This window comes from Apodemus sylvaticus, chromosome 8 (assembly GCF_947179515.1).
Source record: "Apodemus sylvaticus chromosome 8, mApoSyl1.1, whole genome shotgun sequence".
Lineage (NCBI taxonomy): Eukaryota > Metazoa > Chordata > Mammalia > Rodentia > Muridae > Apodemus > Apodemus sylvaticus.
Window position 1 is genome coordinate 21,538,019 of NC_067479.1, and position 26,776 is coordinate 21,564,794.

Consider the following 26,776-nt stretch of genomic DNA (forward strand, 5'->3'; position numbering starts at 1 on the left):
CAGATAGAGGGCTAATATACAATATATACAAAGAACTTAAGAAGTTAGACCCCAGAAAACCAAATAACCCTATTAAAAATGGGGTACAGGGTACAAAGTTAAACAAAGAATTTTCACCTGAAGAACTTCGGATGGTGGAGAAGCATTGTCATTAGGGAAATGCAAATCAAAACAACCCTGAGATTTCACCTTACACCAGTCAGATTTAATGGCTAAGATTAAAAATTCTTTATTGTCTTATATTGATTAATTTTATTTCTCTTTATCTTCCTAGATTGGAAGCTTGTAGTAGGCAGGAGGCACATTGATCTTGCTTGTCCGTACAATGACTGACACGAGGTGAGTTATTCCTTAATTATGAGCAGAACAAACAATGGTGGCCAGGTTATTCACTGACCTTCTACCGCAATATTCCCTGGCCACACTACATTGTCTTTCTTTTTAAACACAATTATAATAATGGATTGGAAAGACCTTTCAATGGAAGGCTATAGGAAAAAATGTACCAAGCACTTAAAAAATTAGTTTCCATTTCTCTGGCAACATTTTAGAATGAGTTAGAGAATCCAAGCCAGACTAAAAGTAGAGATGTCTTGTAATTTTTCCACAGAAATTTGTGTATGTAAAGAGACTAAGTTACAGATAGTAGAATTGACTGAATGAAAATTTTAAAGTGTAGAAATAAGAAAACAATACTCTGAATCATATGTATTACTTACCCACTATGACCCTGGCTTGAGTTAAATGCTTTCTTTGTATACATTAAATTTCAGCACAATCTTGATTGCTATGGAGACCTTGTATTGCCTTCCTTTTCAAACAAAAGCTGACTAAACACTTAATTTCAATCAATAGATGAATGAATTTTTTAAAAAAAGTGGTCCAAATTTATCCTGTCTATAAGAAATGTAGGCATGGGGGATGAAGCAGAGACTGAGGGAGTGGTCAACCAATAACTGGTTCAACTTGAGACTCATCCCATGGGCAAGCACCAATCTCTGACTATTAATGATACTCTGTTATGCTTACAGACAGGAGCATGGCTGTCTTCTGAGATGCTCAGAAGATATCAGCTGACTCACACAGATACAGATATACACAGCCAAACAGTGGATGGAACTTAGGGACTCATGGAAGTGTAGGAGGAAGGTCTGTGGCCTGGAAGGGGATCAAACTCCACAGGAAGAACAACAGAGTCAACTAACCTGGACCCTTGGAACTTTCAGGGACTGAACCACCAACCAAAGAACATACCCAGGCCTCCATGCACTGTGCAGTTTGATCTTCATGTGGGTCCAGAACAACTGGAATGGTGGTTATCCTAACATCTGGAGCCTGTTCTTGGGATATGCTCTACAAGCTGGACTGTCTTATCTGGCCTCAGCGGGAGAGAAAATGCATCAAAGAGACCTGAAATGCCAAGGTCGAGGGAGGGAGTAGGGTGGGGGGAACTTCCAGGGAAGCCTACACCTGCTCAGAGAAGAACCGGAGGGGAGATGTTGGGAGGGAGTGGTGCAGTGAATGGGATGTAAAGGTAATATGTAAAATAAATAAATAAACAAATAAATAAATTTTAAAAATGTGGTCTATGTATACACTGGAAATTTATTTAACCATATATATATGTATATATATATATATACATACATACATACATATATAGATAGATATGTGTGTGTGACATATTTGCATATCTATGCAAATTTGTAGATATCACTATGTTAAGCAAAATAAGCCATACTCATATTCATAAGGCAAACACTTTGCATTTTCTCTCCTGTGTAGAGTTTTAAAATAGTGTGTATAGGTGTGTGTGTGTGTGTGTATGTGTGTGTGTGTGTATCTGTCTGTCCACTCTCTGACTTTTTGTCTATATTAGTCACTAAAATTGAAAAGGAATCATGAGATATTTAGTAAGGATCTTTAAGTAGTAGGTGAGAAATAGAAAGTAATGGAATAAAAATATGAAAGCAAAGAATAATTTGAGGTAAGGAGCCCGGTAAGAAAGCCAAGGAAACGTTGAGGAATGGAGGAGAAGACTTGGGTGAAGAAGGAAAAAGTACTATTAATGAACACACCATGGCCAGTTAAACTTCAACTTTATACTAGAGATTTTCTTTTTCTCTTAAAAACTCCCTAGTTTTTCACTGTAACGAACTGAATAAAATTTATAAACCACATGCACACACACACACACACACACAATCAGTAAATATAGCATAAACAGTATAAACCTTATATATACTGTTAAATTAATTATTATATGTTTATTATATCTAGCTTTTGCTCAGGTAAGCTTCTTGTCTCAGACCCTTGGCATTTTCTGTTTTTTTTCCCCGCCTAAAGATTTTTCCCTCCAGGTTTTGGAACACTGATTAATTTCTATCACTGTGATAAAATACTTCTTCAAATCTGCACTTAAAGGAAAATGATTAGTTTGAACTCATAGCTTCACTCCATGGTTGCTTGTCCCCACGGCTGAGGGCTTGTGGTGATGTAAAACCATGAAAAAGAAGGCATAGTAAAGATGGTAAATTATAAGTTCTCATCCATGACGGTCAAAGGAAAGTGGGGAGGAGAGGGGGGAGGGGGGAGAGAGGGAGAGAAGTAGAGGGAGGGGGAGAGAGGGGAAGGGGGAGAGAGGGAGAGAGAGGAGAGATGGAGAGAGGGAGAGGGAGGGGGACAGAGGGAGGGGAGAAAGGGGGAGGGGGAAAGAGGGGGAGAAGGGCAGGCACACTCTTAAGACACATCCATAAGGACAGCTAGCTTCTCCCTTCTAGTAGCCCATTTAACGAACCAACTGATTAATCAATGGATAAAATTAGTGCCGTCATTATCCAATTGCATCTCAAAAATCACTGCTAGTACTTCGACTTGTGAATGTTTGGGGGCACTGCATTTTTAAACCACAACATGGCTCATTCTCCACTATTAGTGCCATCAGTCAGACTGACTATGAGTTTAGTAGGTTTCTCTGGACTTCCCTCTCATAAATATATTTTCCCAGAATTCTTACGAGTATCTGAGACCATCTTGCTAATTTACTTTCTTTAAAAATATTATTCCATTGTTAGGCATAGTAGACACAACATTCTTCACGGAATTATGCAAGTACCAAGATTATTTCTGATAGATTAAAGAATGAATACCACCCCTGTAATTCCTGAGAGACTCTGGCCAGTGGAGAAAGATGCCATGCTAGCCATTTCCCTTACAGGAAGGGTAGGAGCATGTTTGATCTGTTTCCTGAGTCTCTAAGTCATCAATCACTGGCTATCAAAACAATGTTGAAGTAGAAATTATGTTCAAGAGAAATAGATTGTCGGAAGGGTTGTCACAGTGCATGCATTAAGTGGGTGTTAGTGGTAAAACGGGCTTCCCATTAAATTTTTTTTAGGTAATTCAGAAAGTAAATCTTGTAGGATATGGTTCATGATAGTCAAACATGGAATTGAAATTGATTCTATACTAGAATTACAGATTCTATACAGAACGTAGCAGAATTCCTGCTGAGCCCAGAGGTGAAAGGAGATACAGGAAACAGGGCCTGGAGTCTGAAAACAGCTCAGCAGAAACAGGTAAATGTCAGTTCATGTGCTTTACTGCTGATCTGGCCTCTCGGAAATCACACCCTGTAGCCACTAGGATATGAGTATCTGGTGTCAGTTTGCTGTGATGAAATTCTACTTCCATCAGATCAATGGAAAAAAATCACATCAAATTGTTTTTTAAGTTACAGTAGAAGAAAGAACTACAGACTATCATTCATTGACCACAGACCTTTACCATTGAAGAAGCCATTCTAAGATCCCCTGTGCTGCAAAGGGAGCCACGTGAGAGGCATAGCTAAGATCCAATGTAATGGCATGTAGAGCAGTTTCAGCAGTCAATGACCTTTTATTTTTCGTTCAACTCCAATATAGTCATCGGAGTACAGCAAAGATGGGAATTCAGCAGGACACATGTATTATAATTGATTCACAATATAAAGATTATTTCTGCTAAGACTGGTATAATATGCATGAATTTGAGAATTTAAGGGTTTGTGTGTGTGTGTGTGTGTGTGTGTGTGGTGGGGGGGGGAAGAATTTCAAATGAGGAAAATGTATTTGAATAAACCCAAAATTGACACTTTCTTTTCTAATAAATAATTCATGTTATAATAAAATAACCACCATGAATATAATATAAATCTATTATTATCTGTATTAGTTGCCTTTCTGGTTTTGATACAAAAAGCTGAAAGAAGCGATTTAAGGAAGAAAATTTACTTCCCAGGGGTGGGAGCAGGGAGAGACAAAGGTGGAGAGAGAGACAGAGATATAGAGAGACAGAGAGGGAGAGAGACAGAGACGGAAGAGAGACAGAGACATAGAGACAGACAGAGACTGTGGGAAAAGCTCCCAGCAGAGTCTGCTTATGCTCCCTAACTTGTATTTCCTCTGAGCTACTCACTCTTCCCACACAGGCCTGGGATACTAAAGTTTCCACAGCCTTCCCAAACAGCGATGTCCGCTGGGGGTCTACAGGAACTTGGGGGCTACATTTCCCACTCAATGAGGTCACCTAACTTCTTCACTGCAGACTCAAGAGCTCCACCACCCTCAATGGCTAGAACAAGGGTCAGCACACACTCAGGACTAACCAGCTATTCTGTTAAATAGCATGCATGGTTGGAGACAGAATTTGGTGAGTGCTTAGGGATTTGGGCTGACCACTTTAGGAGAGGAAGACCAAAAGGGTGAATCCATTTAGCTTTGGTTTTACTTTATTTGTTTCAGGAAGATTTTATTGCGTCACTTGCTGTCCATGGTACTGTGTTACGTGAGGATATTTTCACACTTGTGTTTGCTGTACATTGAGTGTATTGCCCACACACTCTCCAAAATTTCCCTTCTCCCTTCTCCTTCTCCTATTAATCCCCCTATCTCTAGAAAGTTTCGCTTCTGCTTTTGTGTCAAATACATACTTGATCTTATGTATCTATCTAAAATTTAGAAAGTACAACTGAGAGAACGTATTTTCTGAGACTGGTTTAAGTCACTTTGTATGATTTATGGTCCTAGTTATATGCATTTTCCAGCAAATAATACAGTTTCGGTTTCTTCACAGCTCAAGAAATTCCACTGTACCAATACACCACATTTTCTTTATCCATCCCTCTGTTAATGGATACATAGGATGGTTCTAAAACTCAGTTGTTGTGAACAGGGCTGCTGTATACATTAATTTGCAGATGTCTCTGTGAGGTTGACTTGTATTACTCAAGGAAATCCCCTAGGACTGGCTGATTGTCCATTCTCAGACCTTCTTTTAGGTTTCTGAGGAACATTCAGATTGACTTCCATGTGTGGCCAAACTAGTTTGCCTTCTCACCAACCATGTATAAGGGCCCACTTTGTCCATATATTTATCAGAATTAATTCTCTTAATAACTAAGATTCCATCTGGGGTGAGATGTAGTTTTAGGGTCCATTTCTCTGATGGCTAGTAAGGCTGAATTTTTTTGTGTGTTTACAGTCACTTGTTCATTTAACAAGAACTGTACATTTAATACCCAAATTGTTTGATATTTTAAAAATGATTTTATATTCTAGTTATTTATCCTCTATCAAATAAGTAAACTATCCAAGACTGTGTTCCATTTGGTAAGCTGACTCTTCATTGAATTAGCTACACTGAAACTTTTTAATTTCATGAGGTCGTATTTGTCAATCGCTGGTATTATTAAATTCTTTTCTTGTATCATCAGTGGATTATTGCATTATGATGATTGTAACTGATGCTACTGTGTGTTTAAATGTACTGTATTTGCTAAGTAAATCCCATTTCTGGAAATACTTTTAAAGAAATCATACATAATTTTCATAATCCCCATGTGAGACCAAAGTTATTAATTATTTTTTGTTATATTTATTTCAGAATGGTGCATTTACATAATTTATTTTCTCCTATCAGTTTTGGTGTGATTACAATTTTATCTTTTTCTGGTTTTAACAAAATGTGGCCACCTAGAGCAACATGCATATTCAAAGACAGGTTGAACAGGATACAGAAATCAAGATTTGGGGAGGAACATACCAGAAGCTAGTGCTAAGATTTTGAATTGTCCCACCAAACAGCAACCATATCTTTGGGAATCATGATCTTAAAAACAGGGGCTTACTCTGTGTAATGTTAGTTATGTGTCGGTTTCCAGGAGTATTTGGAATTGGATAACCAATTGGTATGATCTTCCCTCACAAAGACTGTTTCTCCTGATCTCAGCATTCTGTAGTTTCCTGTTGTTCTCTGTTCACGGTTAAAACCTCATGGCTTCCCATACACTTTGATGATAGTTCGTGTCATCTTTGTTTAGCTCACGCTTGGATAGTCTTATTAGTGATACTTCATGGGTATAGCTTCCAGTATTATTAGGAGAAATGATCTCACAGCAAACGCCTTCATCTTTAGTCGTACAATCTTTCCATATGCCCTTCTGTGATGTTCTCTGAGCCACAGGTGTGGGAGTGATCTGTAGATGTATGTATGTATATGCATATGTTTAGTAACATTTAATATAGTAACTATATATAATATACATTATATGTATGAACAATTAGTGAAAAAAATCTGACACAAATTTGAAAGAGAACAAGGGGGTATGTGGGAGAAATTGAAGAGAGGAAAGAGAAGGTAGCAACATTGTAATATATTATCTCAAAAATAAATAAAAAACATGACCCAGAGACTTAGATAGTGAGTGAATTTACAGTGCAATCTGTGATGCTTAGTGAATCTTCACTGGATACAGTATTGCAAAGATACAGCTAAAATCAAAGACTACTATATTCATAATTTAACTTATTCTACTTTATTAATGTGTGCTTATCAGACAGAGGTTGTTCCTCTCTATTTAATCTATACGCTCAAGTTTGTAGGCAAGCAGGCACCGAGGAATCCCTTATCATAGCCTATGCTGCACAAGCAGCTGTCATTTCCTAAGCTTGCCTTCCATTCTCCTTTATTTGTGGCCAGTGTGGTTTACAGGAACATTTAGCATAAACTTCAACCACCTATAGTACTATGGTTAGCCTGAGAAAGTGGACGATGGACAGGCTAAAAGGTGCTAAATTTCAGTTGTACCAGATGAGCAAGTTTCAGGGATCTGTCACAGACACAGTACTCTTAGTTAATAATACTGGATGTATACTGTTTTCAACGAAAGGATTTTATGCTAAATCTGTAAGAATATAAAGGCCACGCTTTGCCCAGAGATGTGTAGGGAAGCACAATGCATTCCAGAAACCCCTGAGGACCAGCATGGGAGCTAATCCACTCTGAGTACTTTGGAAATCCCCGATACCCACACTGTGTTCTCATGCCCCACTGTTGACAAACACTGGTCAGTTAGAACCCCTGCTTAGGTTCTGTAGCTAGACAATGCGACTTCTTGAAGCAGTGGTTCTCAACCTTCCTAATGTGGCAACCTTTGATACAGTTTCTCATGCTGTGGTGACCCCACCCATAAAATTATTTCTATTGCTACTTTGTAACTGTAGTTTTGCTACTGTTATGAATAACAATGTAAATACCTGTGTTTTCCTGCTTTCTGATGGTCTTAGGAGATTACTGTGAAAAGGTCTTTCAACCCCCTTAAGGGATTTTGAACCACAGGTTGAAAAACCACTGTCTTAAAGTGTATATTTATCATGGATTTAATGGTATATTGACCCGGCAATTGCTTTCTTATCTCCACAGGTATGTGCCCTTAGGTTCTAAGTCTTTACGGTATAATGACATGAAATCAAAGCATTCCTACTGTTGTTTGTATAACTGAGAAGATGAAAACTCAAGATAAACAATGTATTCAATAAAGATTAATTTCTACAGGCTACTGGCTATTAGTTTCTACAAATGCAAGTAGGCTAGGATTTCTACTCCTTAACTTATCATACTCACTAATGCTTTCCAAAATCTCTTTCACATTGTAGTTGTGAAAAAGTTGCACTCTCAAACATGCATCTAATAATACAATTCAGGGAAATCAGTATAGTTACAAATAAAGTAAAAAAACAAGATCAAGTTTCTTTTCTTTTAGGTGTGGGTCAGCATCCCATACTCTTTCCACGGAGAGCCTGGAGTTCACTTAGTGAAGGATGACTTGGACTCCTGATCATTGGTGCCTCCATCTCCAAACTAATGAGTTTACAAGTGTGTACCACCGTACTTTAGGAAGCACCCAGCTTTTCTCCATTAAATATGATGTTCTACCCTGTCCTCTCTTTTATAGAGAGCATTGATTCTTTAGCCCTGTTCTATAGTGACCATGGAAAGTAACCTTTCACTTGATAATTCTCTTACAAGTCCATATATCAAAAGAATGTTTCTACAGCTTTAAAAAATCCAAGATTTTTTTCTACAGATTCTATAGATTAAGAAAAATCCAAGCATCAAAGAGTGTCCTATTTTGTGTGTTTTTTTAATCTTTTAAATCACTCATTCAATTTTTGTATCATTATGTCACTAGTTTGTACATAACAAAGCATCTAGCACCTAGGTCTAGAAAGATGATATAGAATGGGTTGTAGCAATTTATAAAATGTGTTTGTGGATATTAAACTGTATCAAAGCCCATACTCTAAAATATTCCATACCTTTAAATAAAAGTTTATTGTACAAGTCTTAGAGAATTGTATTAGTCTCTCACTTCTTCCTTAAGCCCTAATGTCCATAAGCTGCTTTGGGATGGGAAATATGTTTCTACCTATTTCATATAGACATCAAGTTTTCCTGATCCAGCTGAGCTTCTAGGATGAGTTCTGAGCACCCTCATCAGAAGTAAGAGTGGTGCTGGCTTCTCTCTGCACATTACTTCCTTCTGTTCCTTCAGGCAAATCCACCTTGAATTTGTACATGAAGCATTGGCAAGAATTCTCAGGCAGGAATGGACAGCTGCCTATATCCTGGCATTCCTTTCTTCAGATTCGCCAAAACACTGATTTGAGAGTTGTAGGAGTCAGAAGGAGTTGTTCTTTTGGATGGAAGTGATTTATCTTCACTTGGCTGTTTATTTCCATTTTGCCTAATCTTCAAAGATTGTCTCTGTTTCTCTTGCTTCTGGGGTGCATTTCTGTGTTGCCTCTTGAGCTAACACCCCCTTTTCCTGAGCCAACTCAGTCTATACTTGCCCTTCTTAACAATCGTTGACTCCCTATCTATAGCTGGTTACTTGACCACAGAGCATTAAAAGTGTGTTAGGGCAAACTATTCTTCTTGTATTAGATTTTCTTTTAGAGTTTTAAATGTGATGCTCTGTTATATTCTGTATTCTATGAACATTGACCTGAAAAGTAATAATTGCATAACATTGAATTTAATTCTAAATCCTTTAGATATCTCACAGATATGTTAGCTAATATTCTTAGAAGTAAAGACTTTTGGTTTAAAGGTAAGAATTTCATTTGGTGTTGCATAACCGAATGGCATGCTCTTCCCTGGGGAAGACAGTCTCTTCTATTCTCAGCATTCCTGACTTGCCTATAGTTCTCTGTTAGAGTGGAGGATTCCTGGCATTTTCCTTATTCCTCTTTGGCAAGTTTGCTGTTGCTGTCCTGGTCTGTTTCATGATTAGACAGTCAGGTTACAAAAAGAGATCATGAGTGAAAAAAGAACAAAGATGGTTTGGAGGGACGAAAGGGAAGGGAGAAATTTTGTAATTATAATATCAAAAATAAAGAAGTAGTGGAAAAATTACAAACAATTGAAGATTCTCAAGATTTAATCTTAGTTTCAAATGTGAGGGAAAAATGTAGCCTACTATTGACTCTGAACCCCTTTCCTCTTAAATGGAGGGAAGATAGTGGGATAGTGTGTCTGAGCCCTGTGGTGACTGTGACTGCTCCAACAATTAGATAACGTTGGTCTTTGGTGCCTCCCATTAGTTTTTTGGACTAATTCAGCATTTATAAAGGTGGCTTCTCCAGGCCTTGCATCTTCTTATTAAAAGGAAGAATTGTGTTTTATGCCCAGGTTTATCTGACAACAGATACCAAGAAACCTATGCAGTAAGGGCACACATAAGATTTTACCTACTGCACAGACTTCTTGAGCCCCTTCTTGTAGCACACATGGATGCTAGATCCAAGTTAGGTCCACTCATCACAGATCTATACCCTTCTTTTGTACCTTGATAATTTACTTTTATATAGTTCTGCTTTCATGGTTCTTCCAAGTGTCATTTTAGAACCAGTAAACGTATAAATGCATATATACATATATATGCATATAATATATACTTACTTTGGATGTGCTGAAATTGAAAGTTAGCCTGTACTGAACATGATATTTTTCCTTATATTTAACTGCTTCATAGTCATAGTCCATATGGAAAGACAACAGAGAAAAACAAAGAGATGATCTTTTCTTTACTTTGAAACTATCCTAGACTGAATCCAATCTAGGATAATAATGTTCTCAAGTGGTTGTTTTGCGGCTATTCAATGACTTACAAGAAATACATTTGTGTTGTGGTCGATTTCCAGGAACGAATCTAGAGCAGTTTCTAAATCTATTTCTTCTTAGAATGATTTATTTTTTAGTTCATAACTATATGAAAGTGATTTCCTCCAGCAGATACTGGAATATGTGGGAAACTTTGAATTACTTTTACAGATATGAAAAATAACTTCATGATATGACAGTTTAAGGAAGTGCTGAGCTTACTTGTGAAAATACCTTGTGAATGCAAAGGAGCCACAAGTTCATCCCATAAAGAGAGCTTGGGAAATCTGCCCTACAGCTCTTCATATCATTGGGTCTTGTTCAAAAAAGAACAAGTTGATATAGATGAAGAACATCTATAAACAAGAGGATGGTTTAACTCTTGGAGAAGCCACATAGTACAAGTTAAAGGCAGGATTCCAGCTCGGCTTCTGGGCACACAGCTTACCTACCATAGTGGCAAGGCATGCAATCTCTGAATATCATTTCCCTTAATCTAATATGGCTGGCAGATGTGAAAGACAGGACGGTACCTGGGACATGTAAGCATCAGTCATTACTATTAGATCAAAATGCAGTGTCTTATACTTCATAATACATGCAAAGGAGCTCCAGAGTCTATAGTTTTTCAGCTCACATCAGAGAATTAGAAAATGTACCGTGTGTGTTCGACATTGGAGTACCAGGTACCCAGCAAGTTGTCACGGATCTAAACAGGAAAAAGGCACAGTCTTTATCCTTAAGAGTTTTATCATCTAAAAAAGATTCTCAAATTATTCCAAAATTATTCTCAATTATTACGGCAAGTATGTCAATAGAGTCGTCAAACTGGTATGAACATATTAAAAGAGATTGCATAACTCTCCCTGAGAGACCTTCTTAAGGAAAGGCACATTCACCTGGACACAGAAATGGAACTAGAAATGAGCCAGTCCACAACAGAATTGAAGATGGCCTTCCTGTATAGAAGAGAACAGATCTGCTTGTCACCTTGTGCATAGATTTTATCTCAGAAGAGTGGTACCATTTTCTAATCAAGCAGATTTCCTATAAAAGGGCAGACATAAAAGAGAGTTGGGAGGAAGAAAAAAAAAGGAATGATGGAAAATTAAAACAAGAGAAAAAAGGAAAGAGTCTAACTTTCCCAAAGGTAACATTAAATACATGAAGGTAAGTGCTTTCCTGTGTAATATCCTATTCAAAGGCAAAAAATGTCCCAGAGGCTTATTTTAGTAAATTAATATGACACACTGAAGCTGAGGAAGGAGCCTTGTCTAACTTGTATGAATGGGAGAACTATATTTGGAGACAGATCTCTCTGAGGATGTGGTCCTATTTTAAGTGATTTCTGCATGGCATCTGGATTTGTCCCTCAATAGGTAATGTACTGACATTTCAACTGCGGTTTGCCCAGTTCTGTTTCCCTGGTCATTGGGGAGATTCATCTAAAGCTGCAAAAAGGACCAGAAATGTTTGCATCACATTAATAACTGGGAAACGGAGAAAGCTGCCAACTGGCAGCCGAGTGTATTTTGGTGGTTTGATAAGGCTACTAAAGAGTTTATGATGTGACAGATGTTTCACTACACTATTGTGAAATGAATAGATTATGAGAAGTAATTAGATGTACATTGGAATCAATGCTGTTATCATCGAGGCCTTCGGGCGATGCGGTAGATGAGAGTCTTGGCGGCAGGTGGCCCGATGGCTGGGGGACAGGAAGACACACCGCGGGAGACTGAGTGACAGGTTTCACAGATCCAGGGGGTGAGAGATCTGAGCTGGGGCTTGCATTTGTAATCTTTACTCATGTATAAATAATAACAACTCCACCATTGACTTCATATGCTATGTCACCGCCTCTCTTACCCTCATACAGACATAGGGCTGCTCTCATCCACAGTTACTCTCCATGTCTCTCTTCTCAAATATGCATATGCATGCTGATTGTAGCTGACAGCTCTACCATTTTTTTTGAAGAAAGATTTTATAGGTAATCATCAGATGATTACATTTATTTTTAATGCCTGGCATTGAGCCGCCATTGTACAAAACTTCCTATAGGTTTCAGATCAGAGCCTGCAAAGTACTTTAACTGCCTTTCATCAGCAAGTCGACTTCTCTCTGGCTCAATGACTCACATTTAAAGGGACACGTTTGCTTCTCTGCTCTGTAAAATCCCTTTGCAGGAGACTTGGCAGGGTCACCCTCCATGCTTGAAGCAACCATATGGAGCCTGCTGCTTTCAAGAGGAGGTTTGCTTTCTGCCAGGATCCAGGGTCAGCTATGGGCACACTGGGGACTGCTGAAGTTTCCAAGGACAGAATGAAGAGGCTGGAAAGAAATGGGTGATTAGAGGGAATTAAGTGACTGATTCTCTGTGTACATCTGCTACCCCTAGGAGGAAGAAATGCTGGTAAAAACAATTCAGTGGTCCCTCCATGCTGAAGTAACAGTGGTGCTTACACAAAAAGGAGGAAAGTGTTCTCGAATGATGAAATAGTATCATTTCCAATGTCTTTCTAGAAAAATACATAGCACGCATTTTTAGTGTTTTACTCAACAACATATATACAAATTTATAAAGCTCTTGCTCATGTGTCTACCTGTGTGATGAAATAAATCTTGCATTCATTCTATTAATGAATATTCATTGAACTGTTATTATACCTCTACCAGTTTCTGCTGTGTGTATATACTTAAATGGTATTGTTATAAAAATTCATCTCTCTCTCTCTCTCTCTCTCTCTCTCTCTCTCTCTCTGTGTGTGTGTGTGTGTGTGTGTGTGTGTGTGTGTGTGAATACATATATGAGCGCTTGCCTGGATACTGTGTGCCTTTCATAAGATACTACACGTCTCATTTTGGATGCTTTCACGTTACTACATATTGTGTTTTGAACTCAATTAATCAGAGAATAAAATCAGTATATTTTGACGAAATAGTACTGAGTCATACCATAGAAAACACACTTTAAGTGATATTTTTAATACAATTATAATAACTAGAAATTTTGACCTAACCGACAGTTAAAAGCATATTCTGAAATGTTGAAGATTTTCTTATTGCTTAATAATCAGCTGGTTAAAAGTATAAAGAGGATGCATTCCACGTGACAGATGTTAAATGAACGCTGAATGTCTAACTTTGCAAAGCGGAAAGCTCTTTTATTTTCAAAGATTTTAACCTCAGATATATTTGAGGATCCCTAATATAAACGGCAAGATTCCATGATTCTGATAGAGCCCATGGCTGCTCAGTCAAAACTTTCTTGAAGAGCAATAAAGCTAAACCCTTCATAGGTTGCAAGACCTTGTCATGTGAGCATGAAAAATAACCTGGAGAGGACCAACAAGCACTTAACCCAAATGAGCAAAAACCCTTGGTCGTGGCGTCTACTTGAAGAATGGTCTGCAAAGAGCACTGCAAAAGCATAGCTTGTTTTCATTTTATAAGTTAGAACACTAGGGTTTGGGTACACAATGCCTAAAATCACTAAAGAAGTTCCTTCTTCTAGGTTAAAAATAAACTGTTCAATTCCAGAGTTCATGTGGTCATTTGAGTCTTTTTGTTGTTATGTTTTGTTTGTTTTTGTATCTATGAGACTGAAGGTCTAACAGTCTTCATCAAATGTAAGAAGGTTATTAACATGGAAATTCACTTAATCTGTTATCTAATAGCTTAACTCCCTGTAGTTGTGGTTATTCACACTCAAGGTTTGCACATGAGAGGACCCTTGTACATCTCATCATGGCTGAGAGGCCCCATCCCTACCTGAGAGGCCATTTGTAGCTAAGGGTGGTTGGGGAGGGAGTACATCTATAGTGATGTAGCCTCTGATAATTTGCTCCAGAAAATATTTCCCAACCTATGTTCAGACAAGAAGCTCTTAATGAACCATATGGGTCATACACAAATATCCACACAGAGACAGACACAGAGAGACAGAAGTAGATAAAGGGATAGAGACAGAGACTGAAAGAAAATAGAAAAGAGACTTGTTGGGAAGAAAGGTTTTAGTTGGAGAGGAAGGGGATTAGAAAGAGCCATAGGGATGAAAATGACTAAAATTCATTATATAAATTATTAAACTGTCAAAAATAGAAAGTAGTATCAAAAATCAATTACAAAAATCAAGGCATAACAACACATGTATTTCAGAGTCATAATTATTGATTTCCTTTGTACACAGTACTAACTGTAAGATTTAGGATGGACTGTTCATATGGTATCTAGTGACTGGTAAATTCTTTCACCTCTATCATAATCATCAAATCAATAACAATCTCTACAAATGATTGACTGAAGTAAGATTCTCAGATTGTCCATATAGTCATTAAAATTAGAGAGGGACAAGTCTAGCGATGCTAGCAGTTTTTGTACTGCTAATAAACCCTGCATATAAAGACCGAAAGGCATCTACCTCTCTCTCACTCTCCTCTCTCTGGTGGTGCTGTGGATAGAACTCAGGACCTTGTGTATGCTAAGACAACACACTGCTTCTGAGACAGCTGTTTAGATTTGTGTGTCTCACTTGGAGTATCTGCAGAAGTCATGAAACTAGTAAGGGGCCACTGGGGTAGCTGCGGGAAGAGCTTTGAAGGAGGTGGGAGAGTAGAGCACAGGTTACAAAAGGAGAGGGGAGTAATGGAGGCAAAAGGATTAAGTGACGAGGGGAATAAAAAGGAAGAAATTTCATTTCATGAAAATGAAGTTTATATTTCACTTTTATTAATGTCTGATTAATATTCTATTGTATAAATAGACCAGAATTTTGTTATTCCTTCATCAGTTGGTGGCATTCATTCTGTGACTATTGCGCTTAGAGAAACAATGAATATTGATGAGCAGATATCTCCACAGGAGGCTATAGAGCCCTTTGGGTTTATACTTGAGTGGTACAGTTAGATCATGAAGTAGACTTATTTCTTGCTCTTTGGTAAATGTCCTTCTCGATTTCCATAGGGATGAGTATGGGTTGTATTCCTATCAGTAGCGAGTAAGTGTTCCTTTATCCCCACATTTGTACTGAGTGCCAAAATAATGACTGGTAAGTCAGACATGGCCAGAGGTGCAATGGTTCAATAGGATACCATGAAAGTAAACACTTTGCTGCTAGTTTTAATGCCTATTCCACAAGATAAAACACATATCTGGTACCATTTAAGATTCTATGCTAAACAGGTAATAGGTACTAGGGAAGAATCCATTAACAATATTCTACTAAATGGACATAATATTAAACCAACTTTTAGTTATATTAATAAATTATCACATATGTCAGTCATCATCAGAGAAGATTCTATTTTGAATATCTGATAAGTATCTCAGATGCTCACAGTGGAGCAAGGGGCAGAGAATAAAACAGTATGGACTTCTAAGACCTAAATGGAATATCTTCTCCATATTCTAACCTGCCAAGGCTCAATCATCACTTTAGAAGAAGGGCAGAAAGGTGGTATCAGACTACAAGGTAACCGCATTTTCTTGACACAGTTGAGTAGCTGCCCAAATGGACTCACACTGGTGTGGCAGCTAGCACAAGACCTTCACACACTTAATCCAGACAAAAGGCCAGTTGTGAAAGGGAAGATGGACACAAAATCATCCTTAGCTAATGAGCTAATGACAATTGTTAGTTGCTGAGGGAAGATGAATTAGTTTTCTTTAAGGATGGGGCTCCTCCTTAAGTCATTTCTTCTGGAGCATCCTGTGCTGGGTGAATTGCAGCTTGTTTATTTTGAGCTTTTGAACTAGCATCCACTTATTAGTGAGTGCATACCATGTGCTTTCTTTTGTGACTGGGATACCTCGCTCAGGATGACACTTTCTAGTTCTACCCAGTTGCCTAAGAATTTCATGAATTCATTGTTTTTAAGAGCTGAATAGTACTCCATTGTGTATATACACCACAGTTTCTGTATCCATTCCTCTGTTGAGGGACATCTGGAATCTTTTCAGCTTCAGGCTATTATAAATAAGGCAGCTATGAACATAGTGGAGCATGTGTCCTTATTACATGTAGGAGCACTGTCTGAATATATGTCCAGGAGTGGTATAGCTGGGTCCACAGGTAGTACTATGTCTAATTTTCTGAGGAATCACCAAACTGATTTCCAGAATGGTTTTACCAGCTTGCAATCCCACCAACAATGGAGAAGTGTTCCTCTTTTCCCACATCCTCTCCAGCATCTGCTGTCCCCTGAGTTTTTCAACTTAGCCATTCTGACTGGTGTAAGGTGGAATCTCAGTGTTGTTTTGAGCTATGGTTCCTCTGAGAAATGGAACAAAATGCTCACAGGAGCAACAAGGGAGGCAATGTGTGGAGCAGAGTCTGAAGTAAAGGCTACCCAGTGAGTACCCTACCTGGGGATTCATCCTATAAATAGTCAGCAAACCCTGACACTATGATGAGAAGCATGTACCAAAAGGAGCATGTCATGGCTGTCTCCAGAGAATTCAGAAGCAGAAACTAGCAACCAAGCTTGGACTGATCTTTTGGTCCCCAACAGAGGATCTGGAGGGTTGTCCGAGGAGCTGAAGGGTATATAGCCCCATGGGAAAAACAATGACTTCAGACACCCAGACACCCCAAGACTCCTAGGGACTGAATCATCAACCAAGGGGTACACATGGTTCCAGCCAAAAATGTGGCAGAGGAATGCCTTTTGGGGCATCAGTAGGAGGAGTGGTCTTTGGTCAGGTAAAGGCTCAATAGAGACCACAACAAAGGGAAACAGATGGGGGGGAAGTTGGGAGAGAGGTGGGACTGTGTTGGGTAGAGGGACATATACATGGAGGCAGGGGGGGAGGAGGGAGGGGTAGGGAATCATTGGGGAGGGGGGCTTTTGGGAGGGGGAAATTGGGAAAAGTTTTACCATTGGCCATGTAAATGAAGAAGATACTCAATAGAAAAAAAAAAAAGGATGAGGCTCCTGCAACGTTAAGAACAGATGATCAGCACAATTGAGCTTTGCACATTAAGAAAAGAGGAGGACTCAGTGCTGGGTGGGTAGAGAAGAGGGGTGGGTCTGAGGGAAGTTGGGAAGGAGTTAATATGATAAAAATTTGTTGTGCAAATATTTTTATTATGAAATAATACAAATAAGAAAGATAAATTCACTAAAAAGAGAAAAGAAAAAGTCACATGGAAGAAAACATACTATATAGAAGATTACTAAAAACACAGTTATAATAAGACATAGTAATAATAATAAAATAATAAAATATTTGAATGGAAGTACTATAGAGGGAGAGAAAATAAGCCACTGGACTTCCCATGCCCTTTGAACTGTGGATCAGGATCTCCCAAAAGAGTATAGGCTTTTAGCATTGCTTTTGCATGCCTGTCAGAATTTCATGGTAAGACCCTGTAGGTCTTTGAGCAAAAGATGTGGGGCTGTCAATTCTCTGATGGTAAGGATTTTGGTGTAATCCTGATGTTTAGAAAAATATTCATAATTATGTTCTAGATGTGCTTTGGCATGCAAGCGCTCATATGTTAAAAGGTTGGTGCTCAGTGTGGTCACGTTAAAAGGTAGAACTTGTAAGAAGTGGACGTAGTGTGTAACCATCGAGAGTGTCACTTTGGGAGAAAGTGACACAACTCTTAGGAGATGTGCCTAATTTAATTCTTTTTTTTTAATTTATTGATATATTTATTTACATTTCAGATGATTTCCCCTTTTCTGAGAGACCTCTGATGAGAGGCACAGGGCTGACCAGTACCCTCACCCAGCCTTCCATTTCAGCTTACCTGTTTTCTTCACACCCCCAGGTCTGTCTCTGTGACGCCATCTGTTATGGGATCCTTTTTAGAACCACACTTATGCCAGCACCAGCTGTGTCCATGACTGCCAGCAACTGTGACCTAAACCAATTTCATTTCTGTATAAAATTCCAGCGTCATGTATTTTGTTGTAGACACAGAAACAAGACCAGTACATTAAAATTTTACTTGCATTTAAAAAAATACGCCAATTAACTAGGAAGAATAGTGAATCCAAAATAGCCTTCAGAAGTTAAAATAACTAGATTACAACTAAATAGAAAAACTATAGCAAAGTGAATAAACCAATTAGCCTATACCTTTCATTATATATAGCTTGATTCCCAACAAGCTATATCTAGGCAAAATGTCTCTTTATGGATAACTTTAGTGTGAAAAGTCCAGTGCAAGTATTATCTTCAGGGTCTTTAGATTTATTTCATGTTAGTTTCACATTTGGTTTTGATATTAACTGGGACCAAATTTCATAAACTTCCAAGGCAGCCATGTTCTATCACATTGCTTGGCTGAACATAAGGAGCACGACCAAGCCACTCTTAAGTGGTTGGTCACCGTGGTGTTTCTGACATCCTGCATCCCGGTGGCTACATCCCAAGGTGGAATCTTGTACTCATTCCCATTGTATTTTATCACCAAGATTTCATGCCATCTCTGTGGCCTGATAAAAATCTTTTAAAATTTGCCCACAATTACCAAGATTAGGTGCTTATGGGTCATCTGTAAATGTGTTGAGTAAGCCTTCTCTATCAGTATCTGAGCCACAAACAAAAGGCTGAATAGAACTGAGCGCCTCTATATTGATATCAATTATTAAGCTGGTACTCTTTCGTTGTACAAATTATAACTGACCCGACTCACACAACACTGCCCTGTATTCTGTCAGCTGGGCTCCATTTTATTCACTGGGACACAAGTGGGGGGAAGTCATCAAACAGTTTTTTGAAGTTTAGTGCCTTCTATGAATTAGTGTCCTGCACTTGCTGTTTGGCTGAGAAAAGTGTCTCTAGTGGTCTCTCTTATCACAGAGGTCAATTGAAGTCTGGCTTCATTTGTGCTCTGGCTGGCTTAGGACTGATCACTGCAAAACTGCCAACTTGTCACTCTAAGTGGCATCTAGAGAAGGAGAAACAACAGTAAGCCAACAAGGTATCATCTGTCATAATTTCAGTCCACAAGCAAAAGTGCTTGCTGGATGAAGTTCCAGTATCATTCATGTAGAGGCTGCTTACATCCTTCTTAGCTAGGAAAAGCAAGCTGTATTAAGATGAACCAAAGGTTGTGTTATATCATTACTCTGAAAAAAAGGAAGAGTGTTTTCAGCCAAGCACTGCCTACACTGTTCATGACTAATTTACATAGTGCCTCCAGTTGGCCTAAAAATAGCAACTACCAGAATGAACATACTCTAAACTTATTTCTAGTACCTTGAAGAAATGAAATGGCCAAGTAGATAATCTTTAGTCATTTACATTGATTTCCTTCAAGCCCTGTGCTCCAATTTACAACATGAATGTTCTAGATCTCTAGGTAATATTATCATGTATAAAAACAACATTCTCTAATATGGGATCCCACTGCAGTCCATTTTATTGACATCAAATACTGTTTGGGTCTTTTGCTTAAAAATTCTTCATAAAACTCAACTTTAGATTAAAACTAGGAACACAAATCACAATCAAAGAAATACATCATTTAGCCATGTCAAAACTACTAGTTAGCCCTGATTATTTGAGCCTTTAACTTCATCTATTCAAGAGGTTGAGGAAAGAAAAATCACAAATTCAAAGCTAATCTGGGCTAGAAGTAAGATCAAGACTTGGCTCGGCAACTTAGTGAGATCTTGTCCGAATGGGTAAGAGGATGGAAACATTTTACTTTAAAAGCATTGTTGAATGTGTTGGGCGAAAGTATCAACAGAGAAGAGAAACAAAAAATCTACAGAGTGACTTTTCCTAAGAGCAACTTAATTTAAAAATGTGTTGAAATTTCAGCAAGTCAGCAGGGGTGGTGACGCGAACTGGTGCCAACCTTATGAAGAACAAAGGTCATTACAAATCAAAAGTTAGAACTTTGACCCAGAAGTTCTGTTTCTGGAAATCTGTTTGGGAATATAACATGCTAAATTAGTAAAACAAAATAATGCCAAAATAATACCCTATAACAACTTAGAAATATGGTCAACTATAACCAGAAAAATTTGTAACCAAAGTGAGTGTTTGATGATATAGCAAGAGTTAAATTATGCTGTTATATAAAATGTTACATAAAAGCCTCTTATTTACACTGTCAATGCAAATACTGATTTTATAAATCAATATTTATTAATAAAATAATAGTGCTGGGCGGTGGTGGCACATGCCTGTAATCCCAGCATTCTGGGAGGCAGAAGCAGGCAGATTTCTGAGTTCGAGGCTAGCCTGGTCTACAGAGTGAGCTCCAGGACAGCCAGAGCTACACAGAGAAACCCTGTCTCGAAAAAAACAACAACAACAAAAAAAATAGAATAATATATACAGTAAGAGTAAGTGTATAGACATGTATATTCAATATATATACATATAAAATTTATATACTTACATGCATATATACATGTGTATATTGCAGGATTTTTTGGCTTTAACTTTTCCCAGGAAGTCTAAATTTTTTAGTTAGAAAAAAACTTCCTAAAATAGCACTTGAAATTTTAAAAAAATGTATTTACTGAGATTAATAGTTTAAAGAGATTAGGGAGGGAATATGGGGGAGAGACAGGTAAAATTAAAGGCCATTTGAAGGTAGTATGGATGCAAAATAAATAGAAGCTTTGTACAATATATACTTATGTGAAAGCAAGCTAGATGAAATCACCAAATAACCAACTGGCCATCTCTTGTCATCAAATCAAGCTTCCTGAACTGGAATTGGGTTTTATCTCAAGTGAACTGTTGTTCAAAAGGATCCCATGGGAACCCCCAAACATCCCAGGCTATTATTAAGGCTGTAGGTTGCTTCCCACAAACTGACTTCAAAGTCCCATTGCTGAACATATCACCTGTACCACTTACTGAAAATGGAGAGAGAAGTTGACCTGGTTCCTATATAGAGCCTTAACTGATACATGCTAGCAGCTTTGGTATAGGAAGATGTTCTGCACACATCCAAAGAAGAAACATAAACAGCTCAGCTGCAAAACTTTTGATCTCCATGGGTGTACAGCCTGCAGTACATGCTACTGTAAGAGTGACACGGACCTTGTGGGCGTTATGTACCAATGTCTAATTTGACCTATGGTCCACTTCACAAGATGAAGCTCATAGCCACACTTCTTGGGTGGCCAAGAGCCTGGGATTAGGTAGCCTAGAGACCTAGGATAAAACCAAGTATCATCGCTCAAGTCAAAACAAACAAATAATAAAATGTAACAATAAAATTATTCCAATGGCTTTCTGCTATAATCATAGATTGACTGTTGTTGCTTAGCCATCACTAAGGATGCTTCCTCTTAAAGCAGAAGAGAACAGACGTCCACAGCCAGACACTGCAGAGTGAGAGGCATTGGAGCACTTATCCCTCAACAGATGTCTCCATCAAAGCCTCCCCTCGGGGCTCAGGGAATCCCATGGAAGGGGAGTTGAAAAAAAGTGAGAGTCAGAAGGCATGGCAGACACTAGTGAAACCAGAGCCTCGAAGTCAATGGGGATGACACACACATGAACCCACAGAAAATGTGGCCCTTAGTGTATACATTACAGCTTACAGTTTAGTGTTTCAGGAGAGTCCCAAATACGCACATGAGCAGGTCTCTGTTTCTTATACCTTCTTTTCTGCTCATTTCCCTCTATTTGTTTTGCCCAATTCTGATGTGTCGGTTTATTATTTTATTTTCATCTCACAGAAGCCTGCTTGTTTTCTAAGCAGGAAGAGGAAAGAGATGGCTTCAGATGGCAGCAGAGGTGGGAAGGAGCTAGGAGGAGAAGACAGAAGAGAAACCATAATGAAGATACATACTTGGTTTTTTGAGACAGGGTTTCTCTGTGTAGCCCTGGCCATCCTGGAACTCACTCTGTAGACCAGGCTGGCCTCGAACTCAGAAATCAGCCTGCCTCTGCCTCCCAAGTGCTGGGATTAAAGGCGTGCACCACCACTGCCTGGCAAGAAAATATATTATTACATGAAAAAATAATCTACTTTCAGTAAAAGGAAAAATAATATAAATAGAGGAGAGAGAACCTATGTTTAGGTTAAACATGGTATGTTTTTCTCAGAGTTATGCATTCTTCTTCTCTTCTGCAGTAGGGTGAGTCTGCTATGTGGTGCCATCAGGTGGTTTCTGCTTGCCTCCTCACAACAGTTGTTCTGAAATGTTCAGCGACCTTCATATCTAATCATCTCCATCCTTCCCCAGACGCAGAGTCATTTCTTCCTCAGAGCCACTGCAGTATTTTCCTCATCACACCAAGGAGGTAATGTCTTTCAGTTAAAGAAGCTTCTCGGTCAGTCTGTCTGTTCCTTAAGGACCCTAAGTATCCTTAAACAACAGAGCCCTTGGCCTCGGAAGTGGTCCACACAGCAGCAGGTCTTTAGAAAAGTGCCAAGAGAATAAGTGAATGAATAAAGGAAGAGAAACAACTCTGCCTCTCATGGTGCAAAATTAGGTAGAGAAACGCACCTTCAAACCACCATTTTTCTCCCCCAAATTCAGTTGATAGAGTCTACAGGAAGGACACTGGAAAGCTCTTACCACTAAGGTAACAGCTCCTGAAAAAAATGGAAATTCTTACAAAAATACACAAGTGTATTTACTAATCAAAAAAAGGGACATAACTAAATAACCGCTGACAGTGAGAAAATATATCTGAAAATACCTTAAGGATAAAATAATTTAGCACTACTACTACTACTACTACCTCTACTACTACTACTACTACTAATAATAATAACTACAATAATACTTAAATTAACAATGGTATGTTGCATCCAATAAAATAACAGCCCAGTATCATCATAATAAGAGATACAGTTGAATTAAACAAAGTAATGTACCATTTATTTTACTGTAGAGGAATAGGTTTTTGGACAGTCTCATGTAAACTCATTATCCTGAAACATGCTGATTAGCTGAGACTGTTCTTAAATGGCTTTTCATGTGTCTAACTTCAAAATGAAGGTATTACAAGCATTGGTTGTTAGACTCACCTGTACTACTTATTTGAAAGTTAATAAAAACTCATTAAAGTGCTGAAAGCTATTCCAGTTACTAGCTTCTGCTTTTCTGGAGTTAATGGTGACTTAGATCTTCTGATATTCGGGTAGACGCATCTCTTCCTGCCAGGCTTGTTACTTCTTTTTCTCTCTTGGACGCACTGTCTCTGCCATTTTATAATTTCTGAAAACTCGCCAGCTGTCGCAGACATACATGGTGCACAAGACTGAATTAAGGAAACCTCCTGTCAGACACATGCTTACTGTGCCTAATGTGAAATTGGAGAAATCAGTTTCTTTCAGTGAATCTGGCACTAATGCACGTGACTTTTCTGAGGTTGCCTTTTTTTATTCAATATATTCTTTATTTACATTTCAAATGATTTCCCCCTTTCTGGCTCCCCACTCCCCGAACTCCCATAAGCCCTCTTCCCTTCCCCTATTCCTCCATCTACCCCTTCCCACTTCCCTGTTTTGGTATTGCCCTACACTGCTGCACTGAGTCTTTCCAGAACCAGGGGCCACTCCTCCGTTCTTCTTGGACATCATTTAATATGTGGATTATGTCTTGGGTAGTCAAAGTTTCTAGGCTAATATCCACTTATCAGTGAGTGCATACCGTGATTCTGAGGTTGCTTTAAATTTAGGCTACAGATCAATTAACACACAGCTTTATGGATCAGGCACTGTTAAATACAACCTGTCAGTCTATTCACAAAATGTGTACAACAGTATACTGTTTCTTGTTTTGGTACTTGGGGTAGTTTGGATGAGAAATGTTCCCCACAGGCTTATGTATTTGAATACAGGTCCCTATTTGAGATGATGTAGAACCTTTAGGAGGTGAAGCCTGGATAGAGATGGAAATCACTGGGGGCAGGACTATATAAGAGTTTATAACTCCACCCCACTTCCAGGTGACTGTCTCTGATTTTTGAATGTGGTTCAATGTGTTGGAGATAATATTTTTCTCTACTCTCTGCTTTGGCTACCTGCCACCATGCTGTCACTGCAGACTCTCTGGAACCCTGGGCCCAAATAAACCCTTCTGTTTATAAACTGCCCTGGTACACGGTCACAGAAAAGGAATGGTTTTACTGTTTAACACAATTATTGAGAAAGTTCATGAGACCAACTGTGGTTGAAATTTATTTGTCTACTTTAAAATAGGAAGAAAATTCTGCTTTGTAAAATACATAGCAAAATAACTAACCTGAATTTTAACTATTGTATAAATTTTCCGTTCGAATCTGACTTCGAAGCCGACTTCGATATATCACAAATCAATATTAGAATGCCTTGTACTCGGATAGAAAGGGAGTTTCAGAAGGAGACACACAAAGTTCTTTTAAATCTATACATTAAGTCCCTTTACATTCGAAAAATAAAAGTAGCAGTATGTCACAAAGAGCAGTGCTGGTAAAAATTGCCTCTTACATTTGCAAATGAAATGGTAAGAATAACAATTTCAATATGCTGGAAGGCTCGCATATATGCTACTTCTTACTCTAAATCCACAATCACCGTGGGAAGTGCATGTCCATCAACACTGGACTATGAAGCAAAATGATAATGCTTCCATGTAATGGGAGGCCTTGTGTTTTTTTTTCCCCCTCTTCAATGCTGTCTTACTTATTTCCCCCCTTTTTTATTAGATATTTTCTTTATCTACATTTCAAATTTTATCCTCATTCCTGGGTTCCCCTCTGAAAACCCCTAACCCATCTCCCCTCCCCCTGCTCACCAATCCACCCACTCCCACTTCCCAGTCCTGGCATTCCCCTACACTGGGGCATCAAGCCTTCTCAGGACCAAGGGTCTCTCCTGCCATTGATGTCCAACAAGGCCATCCTCTGCTGCATATGCGGCTGGAGTCATGGGTCCCTCCATGCGTACTCTTTGGTTGGTGGTTTAGTTCCTGGGAGCTCTGGGGATACAGGCTAGTTCATATTGTTGTTCCTCCTATGGTGCTGCAAACCCCTTCAGCTCCCTGGGTCCTTTCTCTAGCTCCTCCATTGGGGTTCCTGTGCTATTGCTGCATGGAGACATTTTTTTTGTAATATTGTGGTCTTGAACGCTGTTCTTAAGCTCAACAACTCAATTAAAGGACTCGCTGGGCTCGCAGGACTCATGTAGATCTTCCTCATATAGGTATAGCTAACTATAACGAAAGACCATGGTCTTAAAATTCATAAAGAAAAGAGGGGACACAAAGCAGAAAACAGAATAATCAGGCAAAACTTTCCAACTCTCTTTTCCCTGTGAAATCCCACGGGCGACATTCAATCCTCACAGAAATGAAGTGGACAGCCCCAGGGAAGCTCGGTGGGGTATTACTGTCCCGTCTTTTCACTGGTGGTCACTCAGGTCATCTCAGAGTATCCTACAACTACAGAAGGATGTCCAGCAGCCCACTAAAGCCAGTGCTGAAAATCTTTAAAATGGGACACCTCTAAATTTATTAAACGAACTCTTTGCACAGTTTTATTATTTATATTTTGCAAAATATATCACAAACAATACACCTTGACTGTGAAAATTATCCTCATAGCATAAGCATGATATGGATAAGTGAGAATCTGGAAAGACAGAGAAGGGAAGTAAAGAGGAAGCAGGTGGAAATGCTTGGAAAACAGGAGCATTGGTGGGTGGGCAGTTATTTGGTTTGTAAAATTGCCTGTCTCACCTCCTTCCTAGATACCCTTAAAACTTAATTTTGTTGTAATATGTGATATAGAAGCATTTTTGTCTGTGACACAAGGTAAGATCACACATACATACATGCAATTAGAACCAATCTCATGGAAAAAATCTGACTTTTAATTTATTCAATGTATTGTACTTACCATCCCATTTCATTGTACCAGTATAGTCTATATCCTCATAGAACATTATATATGTTTATATATGTATACAGATAAATGTATGTATAAATATGAAGGATGTTAATTAAAGGAACTGGAATGTTTAATATAACAGTCTGTGTTGAGGTAAAGCATATTTAACCGATTTTAGAGCACAATAATTTTTTTCTTTACAAAAAGTAGAGGATAATTTTTTGTATGCATTACATAATCATATATATATTTAAATATATATTAATCTCATGAGCTATTAAAGATTAAAAGATAATTAATAGCCTTCATTAAAATGTAACAAATTTATTGGATCGATCAGAATTGTGAAAATTTAAAGCCAGTGTTACTTTCCACACAGCTCACCTATATTACTGGCACAGTAGTGAAGCAAACTGCCCTTTTAATCACCGTCTGAACATTTAAAAAAATCTATTCTCATTGACGCCAAAGACTCATGATTCTTCCT